Source organism: Nyctereutes procyonoides, unplaced genomic scaffold (genome assembly GCF_905146905.1).
Source record: "Nyctereutes procyonoides isolate TBG_1078 unplaced genomic scaffold, NYPRO_anot_genome, whole genome shotgun sequence".
Classification (NCBI taxonomy): domain Eukaryota; kingdom Metazoa; phylum Chordata; class Mammalia; order Carnivora; family Canidae; genus Nyctereutes; species Nyctereutes procyonoides.
In genome coordinates, this window is record NW_026575046.1 from 3,695,873 (window position 1) to 3,710,973 (window position 15,101).

The following is a 15,101-nucleotide window of genomic DNA, read 5'->3' on the forward strand; positions in this document are numbered from 1 at the left end:
ACCCGGTTCTCCAGCCCTCATCAGATTTCATGGCTGCCCAATGTCTTTCCAATGGATTTATTTGCTGCCTTCCAGAGTCAAAGTTGATATCTGTTATTTGGAAAACAAGAACTGTCTCTGATACAAAGCATTACCCTCATTCAAAAAAAAAAAAAAAAAAAAAGGAGGAATTTCCAAAGAATGCCCTGCATGCAATAATGAATAATGTAGACCTCACTCCTCTGCTTAGATACTTAATTTAAGTGAACCAGCGTTGCTTCCAGAGTGGAGTCAGTAACAGCGCACTAGAGTCAAGGGACATGGCCTCAGATGTTCATCTTGTAGAACATTATCACATTTTTCTCAGTAATGTTTTTCTCTGAGCTTCGTATTTTTCATTTACTAATAAAGATTCTCATTGAAATACCTGAGCATGTGCAGCAATCTGATTATGTGAACTTACGATTTAACAACCATTATTTATAAATTACTTTTCTCACTTATAGGGAGTTGCTCACATCACCCGAGATCAAACAGCCATTTATACATCTTCAACGCAGGCATTCCTTCGTAGAGCTCCCAGGAAACAATATCCTCAGAGAAATGGATTTTCACACTTATCCTAAATCTTAAATCCTTGTAATGTGTGCCTTTCACTGATTTTTTTTTTAATAACCAAGTGGTGGAGGGTATTATGCTGAGTGAAGTAAGTCAATCGGAGAAGGACAAACAGTGTATGTTCTCATTCATTTGGGGAATATAAATAATAGTGAAAGGGAATATAAGGGAAGGGAGAAGAAATGTGTGGGAAATATCAGAAAGGGAGACAGAACATAAAGACTCCTAACTCTGGGAAATGAACTAGGGGTGGTGGAAGGGGAGGAGGGCGGGGGGTGGGGGTGAATGGGTGACGGGCACGGAGGGGGACACTTGACGGGATGAGCACTGGGTGTTATTCTGTGTGTTGGTAAATTGAACACCAATAAAAATTAATTTATTTAAAAAAAAATAACCAAGTGGTTCTTAACTTATAAACTTTGAGCTCTAAAAGATCTAGAAAATGCCTTCTGTTTATTTAAAAAAAAAAAAACGAAGTTCTCTTTGTCCTTTTTCTTATTTTGAAAATGTCTTTGTAAAAGAATACTCTGTTGATTTTTTTTGTGTGAATTTATCATTTTAGTTTCCATACGTGAGGGGTGACAGGAGATATTTTACATTATCCAAAAAACCTAGAGTCATAATTGCCACCAAGTTCTAATTGCCAGCGTGATATGTTACTTGGTAGGGATTTATCTGACTTTGCATTGATCAAGCCTCGCTTAAACAGAAAATGTCAAAGAAGATGAAGTATAGGGAAAGCCCATATTTTTTTGGAATTATTTTCTTTGTGAGATGTACAAAGACATCGTGTGTGGAGAAGTAAGTACATGTCAATGGAACGCGATGCTCAATACACACAAGGGGGGCTTCCCGACTGTCAAAACTGTATATTCATCAGATGAGAAAGATGTTCCTTGTGTCACCTTGAAAATAATGCAACTTAACTTTTCCATGATGAATTATTTAAAGCCATCATACTATCAGGAAGATTTAAATAAAGGGAATTCATATCACGTTTGAATTCTGGGGTACTTATTAAGGTGAAAGTTACAAGTACTGAATAAGAGACTTTTTTTTTTAAGTTTAGTAAATAATCACTTAATACTTATCTATCTTTACTTCTGTGTGTGTGTGTGTGTGTGTTTGTATTATCTCCAGGATGTTCCAAGATCTTGAAATTATCTGTTGGGTTGGTGCTTACAGGCATAACTCCCACAGCTGGCAAGAGGCATTCTCCGGCATATGTCTGATGCTAGCGCTGTGGTTCCCGTCATTTTTGGATTCAATGATCAAGAATATTGGTATCATTCTCTCGTTCTATGTCTAGTTCTTATTAAATTCTTAATGACACTGACCTCTGAGTGTTGTTCCACCTTCTGTCCTTCCGTCTCTATTTTCACTACTCTCTTCATAAGCTTGTTTGTTTGTTTTTCTCTCTCTCAATTGGTAATTTACCTGTCTAGCAATTTTACTCTTCTTGATCTGTGTCAGTCGGGGCTCTTGCTTATGGTCAAAATGCAAATACTCAGACACCACATAGATTGGGGGAGCCTGGGTGGCTCAGCAGGTTAAATGCCTGCTTTGGGCTCAGGTCATGATCTCAGGGTCCAGAGAAGGAGCCGCACGTGGTGCTCCCTGCCCACCTGGGAGAATGCTTCTCCCCCTCTCTCCGCCCCTCTCCCCACCACTCATGCTCTCTCTCTCAAATAAATAAAATCTTAAAACAAACAAAAACACATAGATTGTAGAGGCTTCACTGAAATTTCTTTCAAGTTTTATCACTCGGTTGATTCCCAAATCAGTATTTTTAATCTCAGTCTGACCATTCTAGAATATTGTCATAGCCCCAAAGGTTTGATATAATAAATTGCATTTGCTAAAATGCATATAAATGCTTAAATATATATAAAATTATCTCAAAATATTGCTCTCTCTAAAATATAATATGTAAGTAACGTAAACCTATAAATCAGAAAGCATTAACTTCCACATATTATGTTTTTCTGTTGGGAATATTAATATTGTGGGGCACCTGGGTGGCTCAGTCAGTGAAGCATCTGCCTTCGGCTCAGGTTATGATCTCAGGGCCCTGGGATCGAGTCCTGCATCGGGCTCCCTGCTCAGCAGGGCGTCAGTATCTCCCTCTGTCCTCCCCCTGCTTGTGCTCTCTCTCACTCTCCATCTCTTTCTGTCTCTCTTAAATAAATAAATAAATAAATAAATAAATAAATAAATAAATAAATAAATAAAATCTTTTAAAAAATATTACTATCGTAAGTGCAAAAGATGTTAAGTTTCATGCAGTCAGAAACGTGTGTACGTACATACAGGCATTGCTCCCTCATCCGGCTCATTCCCCTTTCTTAGCCCTAGAGCCTTACTCTCCAAATTTCCTTCAGTCAAATCTATCATCTGAGGCCTGGACGGATGGATGTTTCTCCACCAAGACCTCTCTGACTTGGAGAACAATTCTCTTCGGGTCTCTTGCGTTTCTTCACATCTTCTGAATGAGTGGCACTGCTAGCGTTGTCTGATGCTAATTTTCCGTGGATACATGTATAGCAAACAGCCTTGGAAGGAAGTTTAGAACCTCCCTTTGTGGCAGAAAGCAGATTTGTTTTCTGCCTGGATTATAATCTCTTCCTTTAGGACACAATTGAAGAGGTCTGCTAGCAGACCCAAAAGGACATGGAGATTTCCGACATTTAGGGTCCGTAGCCGTGACCCAGGGTGTGTGTACAACATACACCGGGGCTGCTTCATGTCACCCCAAGGGGTGTGAGAGACAACAAGAAGAACTCATGCCACGTGCTGTGATATGAGTAGTAAGGTCTTTTTTTTTTTTTTTTTTTTTTTTAATGTCCTCCCAAGTCTCTTATATTGTCAGCAGCTCCAAAAACTGTGGCAGCCTGACCTGTCAGCTCGATAGGCGGGTGACATCTCAAACCCTTCCCATGGCTCTCCAGATACCATAGTTCAATGGGACTGCTCACTCCTCAAAACCACCAGAGCATTATCTAGTTCTGTTTTACTATTGCAGACCAGCATTCTAATTATTTATAGAGGTATTATTTAATTTTCCCATTGTGCCAGGTTCTTTGTTTTTGTGTATGGGGTTGGGGGTGGGGTATGGTTTTTTGTGTTTGGTTCTCACAGCATGCATTTTCCATTTCCTGTGAAGTCCTTCTCACAATGTAGCCAATAAGGAAGCATTTGTTGAATGAAAGAGAAATGAGAAATACATCGATTAATCCAGAGTACGTGCTGCATGAGTAGGGTTAAAATGCCAAATTTTCAAGTCAGAATATTTCATTATAAAAATATTGTACAGAGAAACTTTGTGAAATCATGTTTTCATTCAGTGAACATTATACTTTGCTTTTCACTTCAAAGACTGTCACAATCAAAGACACAAATATTGGATAAGAAAATTATATTTCATCAATAGAATCCTGCTACTTCACTAAGTTCCTTTTACACAGAGGAAATTAAGGACGCCATTCAAATATTGGGCCAAATATGCATTTGTAAAGCTTGCAATGTCATATACTATATGGTAGTATAAGCAATATCTTATCACTTATAGTTCAAAATACATGTCTGAATATCCCTACTATGTTGAGTAAGAATATATAAATAAGAGGAAATAAGACAGAGATTTATCATTTATGTTGTCACTATTTGTCTCTCAAGACAAACTCCATTATTATTAGATTAATACAAACTTATTAGATTAATGCATACTTATTAGATTAATGCAAACATATTTATATGGAGTTTTATTTCAATGTTTTATATATTAACTAAGTTACACACATAGTAGGAAGGACAATTTCCTGAAGATATATGAGAAGGTAAGATAATATTCACAATATTGATCTATTTGGCTGCAGTAGTTAATATCATAAAATTACCTCCAGTGGCTGATTCTAGCCTTCCTGAAATCTAGCTGAAATTCTTTTTAAAAAACTGGAAAACCAAATGGAAGAAAATGGTGATACCAAATAGTAAGTTTCTCTACTTATCTGCCCAAGTGACAAAAAGATATTGTGAATTTCTTCACGTCTTCTAGAAGTATTTCCACCATCACACTCTTTTTATGTTTAACTTATATTCTTGTTATATATACACACACACACACATCATCTAAGATGATAGATTTTCATGAAATAAGTTTCTAAATTGGTTATTCAGTTTGACTTAACATATCGAAAACAGTAGTGATGCAGACTCCTACTGGTCCAACTCACTATCTGGTTTCCGTCCCCGAGCACCCATTCGTCTTGGTTGGCACTGCATTTCTGCACCGCACTTACTCAGAATAAACATTCCTTTTCCTAGCCTCTGTTGAGGCTTATATCGCCAATGGCACATAAGCAAAGTTCTCTCTCAAGCACCCAGGAAATTTCCCTAGAAGATGACTGTCATGTAGATATCATGTCCCCTTCACCTTGCTACTCGGATCCTGAATGTGATGGTTAAGGCTCCCTTCTGGACCATGAGGATGAGTGTCATAACCTGGAGATGGAGGAACCATGAGGATGAGTGTCATAACCTGGGGTTGGAGGAACTATGAGGATGAATGTTATAACCTGGAGATGGAGGAACCATGAGGATGAGTGTCATAACCAGGGGATGGAGGAACCATGAGGATGAGTGTCATAACCTGGGGATGGAGGAACCATGAGGATGAGTGTCATAACCTGGGGTTGGAGGAACCATGAGGATGAGTGTCATAACCTGGGGTTGGAGGAACCATGAGGATGAGTGTCATAACCTGGGGTTGGAGGAACCATGAGGATGAGTGTCATAACCTGGGGTTGGAGGAACCATGAGGATGAGTGTCATAACCTGGGGTTGGAGGAACCATGAGGATGAGTGTCATAACCTGGGGTTGGAGGAACCATGAGGATGAGTGTCATAACCTGGGGATGGAGGAACCATGAGGATGAGTGTCATAACCTGGGGATGGAGGAACCATGAGGATGAGTGTCATAACCTGGAGATGGAGGAACCATGAGGATGAGTGTCATAACCTGGAGATGGAGGAACCATGAGGATGAGTGTCATAACCTGGGGATGGAGGAACCATGAGGATGAGTGTCATAACCTGGGGTTGGAGGAACCATGAGGATGAGTGTCATAACCTGGGGTTGGAGGAACCATGAGGATGAGTGTCATAACCTGGAGATGGAGGAACCAAGCCGCTTTATCACAGAGAACACTGTAGAGTGCAACCTCCCAACAAGCCCTGAGCTGCCTTCCTCTAAGCTCAGTGAATAGACAAGATATTTCAGGCTTTCTAAAGCCACGCCGCTTTGGTGTTTGTTACTCACAGCTGAATGTAACCCTGATTTAACAACGATTGAACTGAAATAGTATATCCTCCAGTCTTTGGATTTGGGGGGTGGGTAATGGGAAATAAAGTACAGAGGGAAGGAAAAAGGGAAGGGAAAATTTGGAGCAGTGGGAGAGGGATGGGGGCAGGGTAATAGCAAGATGATGGATGACACTAGCCTAACTTCCAGAGGACTTACTTTTGGTGATAGGTTTTTGTTTTTTCTCCCTGCAACTTTTATCATGAATATCAAAATCCCACTTTTGTCTTTTTCCTCTGAAGTGAGAAACTACATCTCCTCCTGTATCCCCGTGTCCCTGTCATTTAGGGCACACAAGGACTATGCAATGTAAATGGAAGGGGTGATCCCGGCCCAAAGTCCCCTTTAAACGCCTCCGCCTTTGAAGTCTGTCCTCAAACCATAGCATCTCAAGTCCCTGCCTGAAACTCCCCCATGTCTTTGCATCACCTCCAGGAGGGAGTCAAAACACTTTCAGATGAAATTCATGGCTTTTCAATATCTGGCACCTTCCTCCTTTCCCTGTCGTCCTCAGTGTCTGCCCAGAAAACACCTACTCATATTTCAGCATGCTTTCTCCTGATGATGCTGTGCTCTTGCTAGTCTGTATGCCTTTGTGCAAGCTGTTCCTTCTAAATCAAAGGCCCACTTCTCTATTTTAAGGATCAGTGAGTCACCCGTGCCCCAAGTGAGTCTCCAGAGCCCATCCAGTCTGTTCTAAAGGTCCCCTGTTCTATTGTCACGAAGGAGGCCAGGACAAGCCACCCAAATTACACCATGCTAGCATATCGATTATTTTAAATTAAAGTTACTTGAAAAACTACAGATACAAAAGGGCATTCTGATCCTCCTAAAAGCCGGAGACAATATGCCCATGTGAAAGACATCCTCTCTATAGCAGAAGGGAGAAAATATTCTTGTCACCAAGGATTGAAAGTGGAGGCCAAGACAAATTTGTAAAAAAATTAAAAATAAATAAAAAAATAAAAAAGCCTTGCTATACTAATCCTTACCTTTCATGCCCCTGTACCCAATCCACTAACTAGTCCAAGCCCTTTCGCCTTGTTAATTTTTTCAGTTTACTACTCATCTGACTGACCGTATGAGTTGGGCTCTAACTGCTTTTTATCAGTTTTTATGTCCTTATGTAGGCTCCTAGGTCATGTAAAGCTTATATATATATATATATATATATATATATATATATATATATATATTATGTAAAGTTTATATTAAATAAATTTATATGCTTTTCACTTATATTAAATAAATTTATATGCTTTTCACTTATTAATATTTTAATACAGAAGCAACAGACAGGAACATAAAATAATTTTTTTCCACCTTATCACATTCATCACATGACATAGGCATTTACTTGTCTTCCAAACTCGATTGTAATCTCCAGCCAGAATTTAACGTTGATCTTTGTGTCCTTAAAATTTAGAAAAAAAATATTTCCCATGTATGCTTTGAAAATCTTTTTAAACCATACAGTTTTAAAAGTAACTACAATAAATGTCCCAAATTGAAGTATACCCAAAAATATACTCAGTGGGGGATATAATAAACCAATAAAAGTTGAAAAAAAAACATAGCTTTTCTGTAGTATGCAATATTTTTTTTTAAATTTTATTTTATTTTTATTTTAGAGAGAGAGGGAACACTGGGCGAGAGATAGAGGGAGAGGGAGAAAGAGAGGCAAACTCCCCACTGAGCATGCAGCCCCACAAGGGGCTTGATCTCATGGACCTGGGATCATGAACTGAGCTGAAACCAAGAGTTGGATGCTCACCTGACTGAGCCACCCAGGCGCCTCCGGAGGATGTATTCTTTAATTATTTCTACAGCAAAGTGGTTTACCTTTACTATAAAAAGTAGGAATATGATTCTCCTTTCTTGGGGTATTTCAGTTTCCTGAATTTATATGGAAGATTGTTGGTTTAATTAAAATATAATATGAAACACCATGATTCTTACTTATAAAAAAAATAATTGTTAAATATTTTAAGGCATGATCACAGTCTGGGGCTCGAGTCCCACATCGGGCTCCTTGCAAGGAGCCTGCTTCTCCCTCTGCCTGTATCTCTGCCTCTCTCTCTCTGTGTCTCTCGTGAATAAATAAATGATATATCAAAAAAATTAAAAATGTTTACGCTATATAAATACCAAAGTATTAGGTAAAATATTGAGTCAGACCAACTGTTACGGTTTTCCTTAGAAAGTGTAAATGTATACGGAGCCAAACATTGTTAAATGTTAAGTATTGTACTTGCAAATGCTAATTAATGAGAATTTGATAAAATGTCCTAAACAGAAAAAAGGTATATGTAGTGTTTTTTATAAATGCATACTCAAAAAACTATGTTCAAATGGTCTGATGTTTGGTAGAACTTCATATTTCTATTCAGGTTCAAATTTAACCTTTATCATTACAATCATGCTTTTACCAATATAGCCAATCCTTACATCACATCGTGAGCTTGTTATTTATTTTTGGCCACACTTTAAGGATTTTTATTATTATTATTATTTCTTAATTTACTCATGAGAGACACAGGTAGAGGGAGAAGCAGGCTCCCTGCAGGGAGTCCAATGTGGGACTCAATCCCAGGACCCCGAGGTCACGACCTGAGCCAAAGGCAGATGCTCAACTACTGAGCCACCGAGAGGCCCCACTTGGCCACACTTTAACCCTAAAGAGTATCCTATTATATGCAGTCTGCATGATGAAGACAAACATATGGACACTGGTGTCCCACAGCTGCACAATCTCCAACCTGGGATGATTCTCAATGTTTTGTTTTGCTTTTTAATCCTATTGCATCACATAAACTAGGTTATCTGTACAGTTTTTCTAATTATAGCAGATTTTCCAATTTTCAGAAACCACACTTCAACAATATGACTAAGAAGACATTGTACCAAAGCCATTTCCTCCTAAAACTCTATACTCCACGTGCTCAATAACGATAGTAATCGGAACACAGAATGTGTGTTCACATGAACTGCACGCTCTGCATCTTCTGAAATGCCCTTCACAGCTTTCGTCCTTGAAAACCATGCACTCATCTTTCAAACACAAGCATCATTCCCTCCGTATGCCCCCCAGTTGCAATCCTCACCACCCCACATGGGTCAGGTACTTCTCTGTGCCTCTAGCATACTGTAAACAGCACTTTAATTTGCAGTATAAAATTTTATCATGTATTTTGTTTTCTCAAACTAGACTATGAACTTCTTAAAAACGGGATGGATGTCCATTGTTATTTCTCGAATGCCCGAAGTAGCAGAATGGAATGGGCATAGAAAGAAAAAAAATGCCCCTTGAATTAATGTCTGAATCATCTAATAAGAAACATGAACTTAATCTAATACATAGTTCAAAATAAAGGCCTAGATGACCTAAAATACAATCTAGGCTTTCAATGAAAACTGAATTTGGATATGGTTTAATGATCTTTAATATTCAACAATGCCAATATAAACCAAAGTATTGCATATCTAACACTGTAGGCAAATCTGCTGTCTTTCTGTTATGAGTTCAATAAAATCTATTTATTAAATTCTACTATATGCAAAATACTGCACTGTGATCTTACAGGACACTAAAATTAAAAAAGCAGAAATGGAAGACATTGACAAGGTTTATCAGAGACTAAGAAACATAAGACACGTATAAACAAGATTCGATATTATTATAAATATATAATATATGCTGCATTATAATATGTGGAAATGTGGAAGTACATTTTCCTGTTTTTTATTATTTGATTTTCACCAGTAATACTGTGAGGTAACTGGAAAGAAATAATATGATAAGAAATGGATGGATAACATGCAGAAAGAGTGCAGATGAGAAAGAACATTCTCTAAATTTGAAAGAATTAAGAAAGTCTTAGAAGAAAATACCATTTCATGTGGTTTTCATGGCTTTCCCTTAAAGATTTTTGATTTAAAATATTGTTAAACTCATTTATTCTTTTTTTTTTTTTTGGCATTCATTAAATATTTATTGAACATCTTGTGGACCAGTCGCTGTTCTAATGCTCAGGATTACTGATTAAACAATGAATGTTCTTGTCCTTATATTATGTTAGAGTTTACTGACAAAGTTAAAAAAAAAAAACACTTTTTTTTTTTTTTTTTTTTTACATTTTAGATAAAAATATGTACTATGGTAGGAAAACAAAATGAAAAACAACAGCGTTTTAGAGGTGAGTGAATTTAGGGAACTTTGAAATGTGTCGTCAGAAAGAAGGCCTGATTTTTGAGTAGAGACGTGCATCATAAAAAAGTCAAGCACAAAGACGTGAGGCAAAACCATTATAGACAGAAAGCAGGGGACACCGAGGTCCTTAGTCAAAATGACCTTACCATGAGTAAGAAAGTGAAACCCAGTGGTGCTCAAAGGTAGGAGAGCTGAGGCTAGAGTGGGCTTAGCTATGACATCAGAGACAGAGGGGAGTAAGAACATCAAAGGCCTTTGAGAATATTCAGTTTTTATTTTGTTTTGTTTCTAGCTTTATGAGGCAGTGTTGCCCTGTGGTTAAGAACATATGGCTTTATGCCATTATACAAATACATACATGAGATTTCCCTTTTCACAAACTTTGTACCGTACAGTATCGGTGGCTCTGAGTACACGGTTGGATAGATCTCTACAGTCCAGTCATGGAAGGCGGCTTCCATGGCTGGAAGGTTACACCCGCTGAAGAGCAACTCTCCAGTCCTGTCTCCCCATTCTAGTTTCATTTTCACTGAGTGTGCCTGCTTCAGATGCCTCACGCCAACGGGATCATGCAGCGTTGGTCCTCTGTGACGGGCTTATTTCCCTGAGCATACTGTCCCTGAGATTCATCATGATAAAGAAGTTTATCCATTCATCTGTCAATGGACACTTAAGTTGCTTACATGTCCTGGTGGTTGCACATAATGCTCCAATCAGCACCAAGTGCAGATCTCTCTTCAGAGTCCTATTTCAATTTCCTTGAGATATGTACCCAGAGGTGAGACTGCTGGGATACCAGGTAGTTCTATTTTCAATTTTTTGGAACCTCCATTCTATTCTCCATAGTAGGCCATCACTTTTTACATTCCCACCTGTTTTAACAGGTATCAGGGAATATCTTATCGTGGTTATTTTTTTTAAGGATTTATTTATTTATTCTTGAGAGACACACACAGAGAGAGGCAAAGACATAGAAAGACAGAGAAGCAGGCTGTCTTTAGGGGAGACTGATGCAGAACTCAATCCCCCGACCTGGGATCACGCCCTGAGCCTAAGGCAGACGCTAAACCACTGAGCCACCCAGATGTCCCATTACCTTGGTTTTGATTTGCGTTTCCCTGACGAGCACAGTTGAGCACATCTTCATGGATTTGTTGGCCATCTGTATGCCTTTTTTTTTTTTTTGAGATATGTGTATATGGATCCCATTTTTTCAATCTGTTTGTTTTGCTAGGGTTATATGAGTTCTTTGAACATTTTGGGTATTAAACCCTTACCAGATATATGATTTGCAAATATTTTTAACATGCATTTGTCACCTTTTCAATTTGTTGAAGACTTCCATTGCTGTGCAGAAACATTTTAATGTGATGCAGTCTCATTTATTTCTGATTTTACTGTCTTTACGTTTGGTGTCAAATACAAGATATTATTGCCAAGATCAATGTCAAGGAACCAATTGCCTATTTTTTCTTCCAAGAGTTTTGTAGTTTGGGGTCTTAATGTATTTAATGCATTTTGAATTATTTTTCGTGTGCAGTGTAAGACAAAGGTCTCATTTCATTCTTTTGCACATGGATAACAGTTTTCCCAGCAAAGTTCATTGAAGGGAGGATATTTTCCCCATTGCGTACTCTTGGCACTCTTGGGATATCTGTTGAGTTTATTTCTGGGCTCTTGCTATTGTTCTATTGATTTATGTGTCTGTTTTTATTCAAGAAATGTGCTATTTTATCACTGGCTTGTAATATGTTTTGAAATCAGGAAGTATGATGCTTCCAGCTTTGTTCTTTCTCAAGATTGTTTGATTACTGGGGTCTTTTTTGGTTCCATGTAAATTTTAGTTCAGTTTTTTTTTTTTTTCCTACTTATGTAAAATGTCATTGGGATTTCCATAAGGATGCTTACACTCAATCTGTAGTTCACTTCGGGGATGTGTGGGGATTTTAATATTACATCTTCTACTACATGAACATGGCATGTCTTTCTCATTTGTGTCTTGCATTTCTTTTATTTTGTAGCTCTCAGTGTATAAGTCTTATGTCCTTGACCAAATTTGTCTTGTGTTACTATTTCTGATGCTATTATAAGTGGAATTGTTTGTTTTCCTAGTTTCTTTTCTCGACTATTCATTATTAGTGAATGGCAATGCGACCAATATTTGTATGTTTATTTTGCATCTTGCAATGGTATTGAATTTATTTACATTTATAGGAGTTTGTGTGTGTGCAGGGGGATCTTTAGGTTTTCTCTATATAAGATCATGTAATTTGTGGTTAGGTATAGCTTTATTTTTCCTTTGTAATTTGAGTGTCTTTTCTTTCTTTTGGTTACCCAGTTGCTTTGACTAGGACTTCTAATAAATGTTGAAGAGAAGTGGTAAGCCAGGATCCCATCATTCCTGGGTCCTGATAGCATTTTGAGACAGAAGAGTCAGAGGCCTGTCATTTGGGCATTGCCCTAAAACACTAAGAATGCTGGGCATATTATCTAGTCTCTTCCTCCCTTCCCCAGGGAGTGGCGGGAAGCTTAGAGCTTCCCCCTAATTGCATGATACTGTTCCAGAAGGAGGCATTATAGTGAGAAGGTAACACAAATCTTCCTACTGCTTTTGATGTTTTTGGTTTCATACTTGCCTGAGATGCAGAAGCATCATAACTAGTTTCTAGATTTCTCATAATGAGAATCTGAATGAATGTCTTCATGTGATGAAGTAGGGTCTGGAACTTACCATTCTGTCATCTTGAAGACATCACTCAAGACATGCAATTTTATATGAATTGACACAAGTAGAGACTGGAGAGTTGTGAGTAATGTATAACATAAGCTTTAAAAGAACACTCTAATATCCATGGAAAGAATGGAACATGAGGGGTCAATAGGATTAAATGAAGAACAGATCTGAAGGCTACAAGTGCAGGTGAGAGATGATGGTGGCTAAGTATAAGGTACTAGCATAGGAAGGATGAAGGCAGCCAGCTAGCTCAACAAGTACAATATTTATATACATATATGCTAAGACTACGAGTCAGAGGTGCTGATGGTTGGATTAGAAGGCAGAAGAAGCAAGCAGAATCATAAGAAGTAAAGAGTAAGTGGGCAAAAATGTAGAGTCTATTTTCACTTAGTAAATGTGAGCTACCTGTGGGGCATCTGAAAGGAGATGTTGAGCGATCAGTCACCTAAACGAGTCTAGAGCTCAGTGGGGGAAATTAGAAGGAAGAAAACGTATTAGCATGAGAGTCAGAAAGACACTGAGGTAACTTAAAGCTATTGGCGAATAAGGTCATGTTGGAAGAAACTGAAGTAGAAAGGCGTAGGACTCAGTATCAGGCATTCAACATTTAGAATTAAAAGTAAAGAATTAGGAGGGGAGCCTGGATGGCTTAGTCAGGTAAGCAGCCAACTCTTGATTTCGGCTCAGATTGTGATCTCAACATCCTGGGATTAGGTCCTGCATCATTCTCTGTATTTAGCAGGGAGTCTGCTTGAAGATTTCTCTCCCTCTCCTTCTGAGCCTACTTGTATGTTCTCTTTCTCTCTCTCAAATAAATAAATTAATCTTAAAACAAATAAAAGATTAGGAGTATGTAAAAGAAATACAAGAAATATGTGGTTGGTGGTAATGGTGGAGGCAGCGAGCAGGTGAGGTATCAGAGAAGCCTAGAGAACAGATATTTTAATGGGGAAAGTATTGTGCAAACATTTAAGTCAATATATTTATTGATAAAAGACCCAGATACCATCAACCTATTTTTTAACACTGAATTTATGTTTACAAATATTTATGGAGTGAAGCACAGAAATGGACATTTTTAAATATATATTATACATGATATGTAATGGGCCATATCCTTAAAGTCAGTATCTTATTTGATTAAATAGTTTTATGATCTTTTTCTACCTGAAGATACTAAGACTCTGGCATTGAAATCGTTTGCCTAAAACTTGAGCTCTGAAGACAGTTCTATTTGAATTCATGTCTTTCTCCAAAACTGTATTTAACTAGACATGGTTTTGAATCATTATGCCTATAGCCACTTGTCATTGGTCCTTGAGATGTGAGTTACTTAATATCTCAAAACTCTCATTGCTGGATATTGGATGATATGATAGTAGTACCTAGCCTGTAAATTGTAGTTAGTATTATAAGAACCAGAAGAAGATGAAGCACTCTTTCTGATCCATAATAAGCCCTTGAAATGTGTTAGTGATATTTTGTTCTATGGATATTGCACTTTAAAATTTAATTCATATTGATTTTTATTATGTTACTTTTTTTTTTCTATCCACAAAATATAAAGACAACAATAGGGGAAGCCCTTTATTTATTATTTCTAGTGAACTATTATAAGATTTAATATACTATGATAATCAATGTCATATAACATTTAGGATAAATGTGATTTTTTTTCTTCCACATTTTCTATCTTCCAACTCAACTTAGAAAAAATCAAAGTCATGCATATTCAAATGCCTTCTAATAGCTTCAGTGAGATAAGGAGCTTACGGTTTAAATGAGTCTGATTCTCTTATCCTGATAAACTAGGTTAAACTCTAGGAACAAAATCTACAAAGGTTGGGGTTTTTAAATGAAAGGGAAATTTTCTTTTGTGATGATGACTTATGATAAAAAAAAAAGGACATGGGGAAGTATAGAAGACCTTCATCTATTTTGCTATCAATCTTTCCGATCTATAAAAGAAAATTAATCCTAATATTTTCAAGATGTTAGAAATTTCTGAGATGTTAATAAAATGAGACATTAAATATCTAATTTTTGAGACAGCTTAGAAAGTAGAGGGTTTTACTTTTAATATCTTAAAACTCATTGAGTTTTTATTTGCCATTTGCTGTATATATTTCCAGTTATTGCATTACCCTGTTCATGCTTTTATAGCTTTTAGCAATTAGAGAATAAACTAGGTAATATG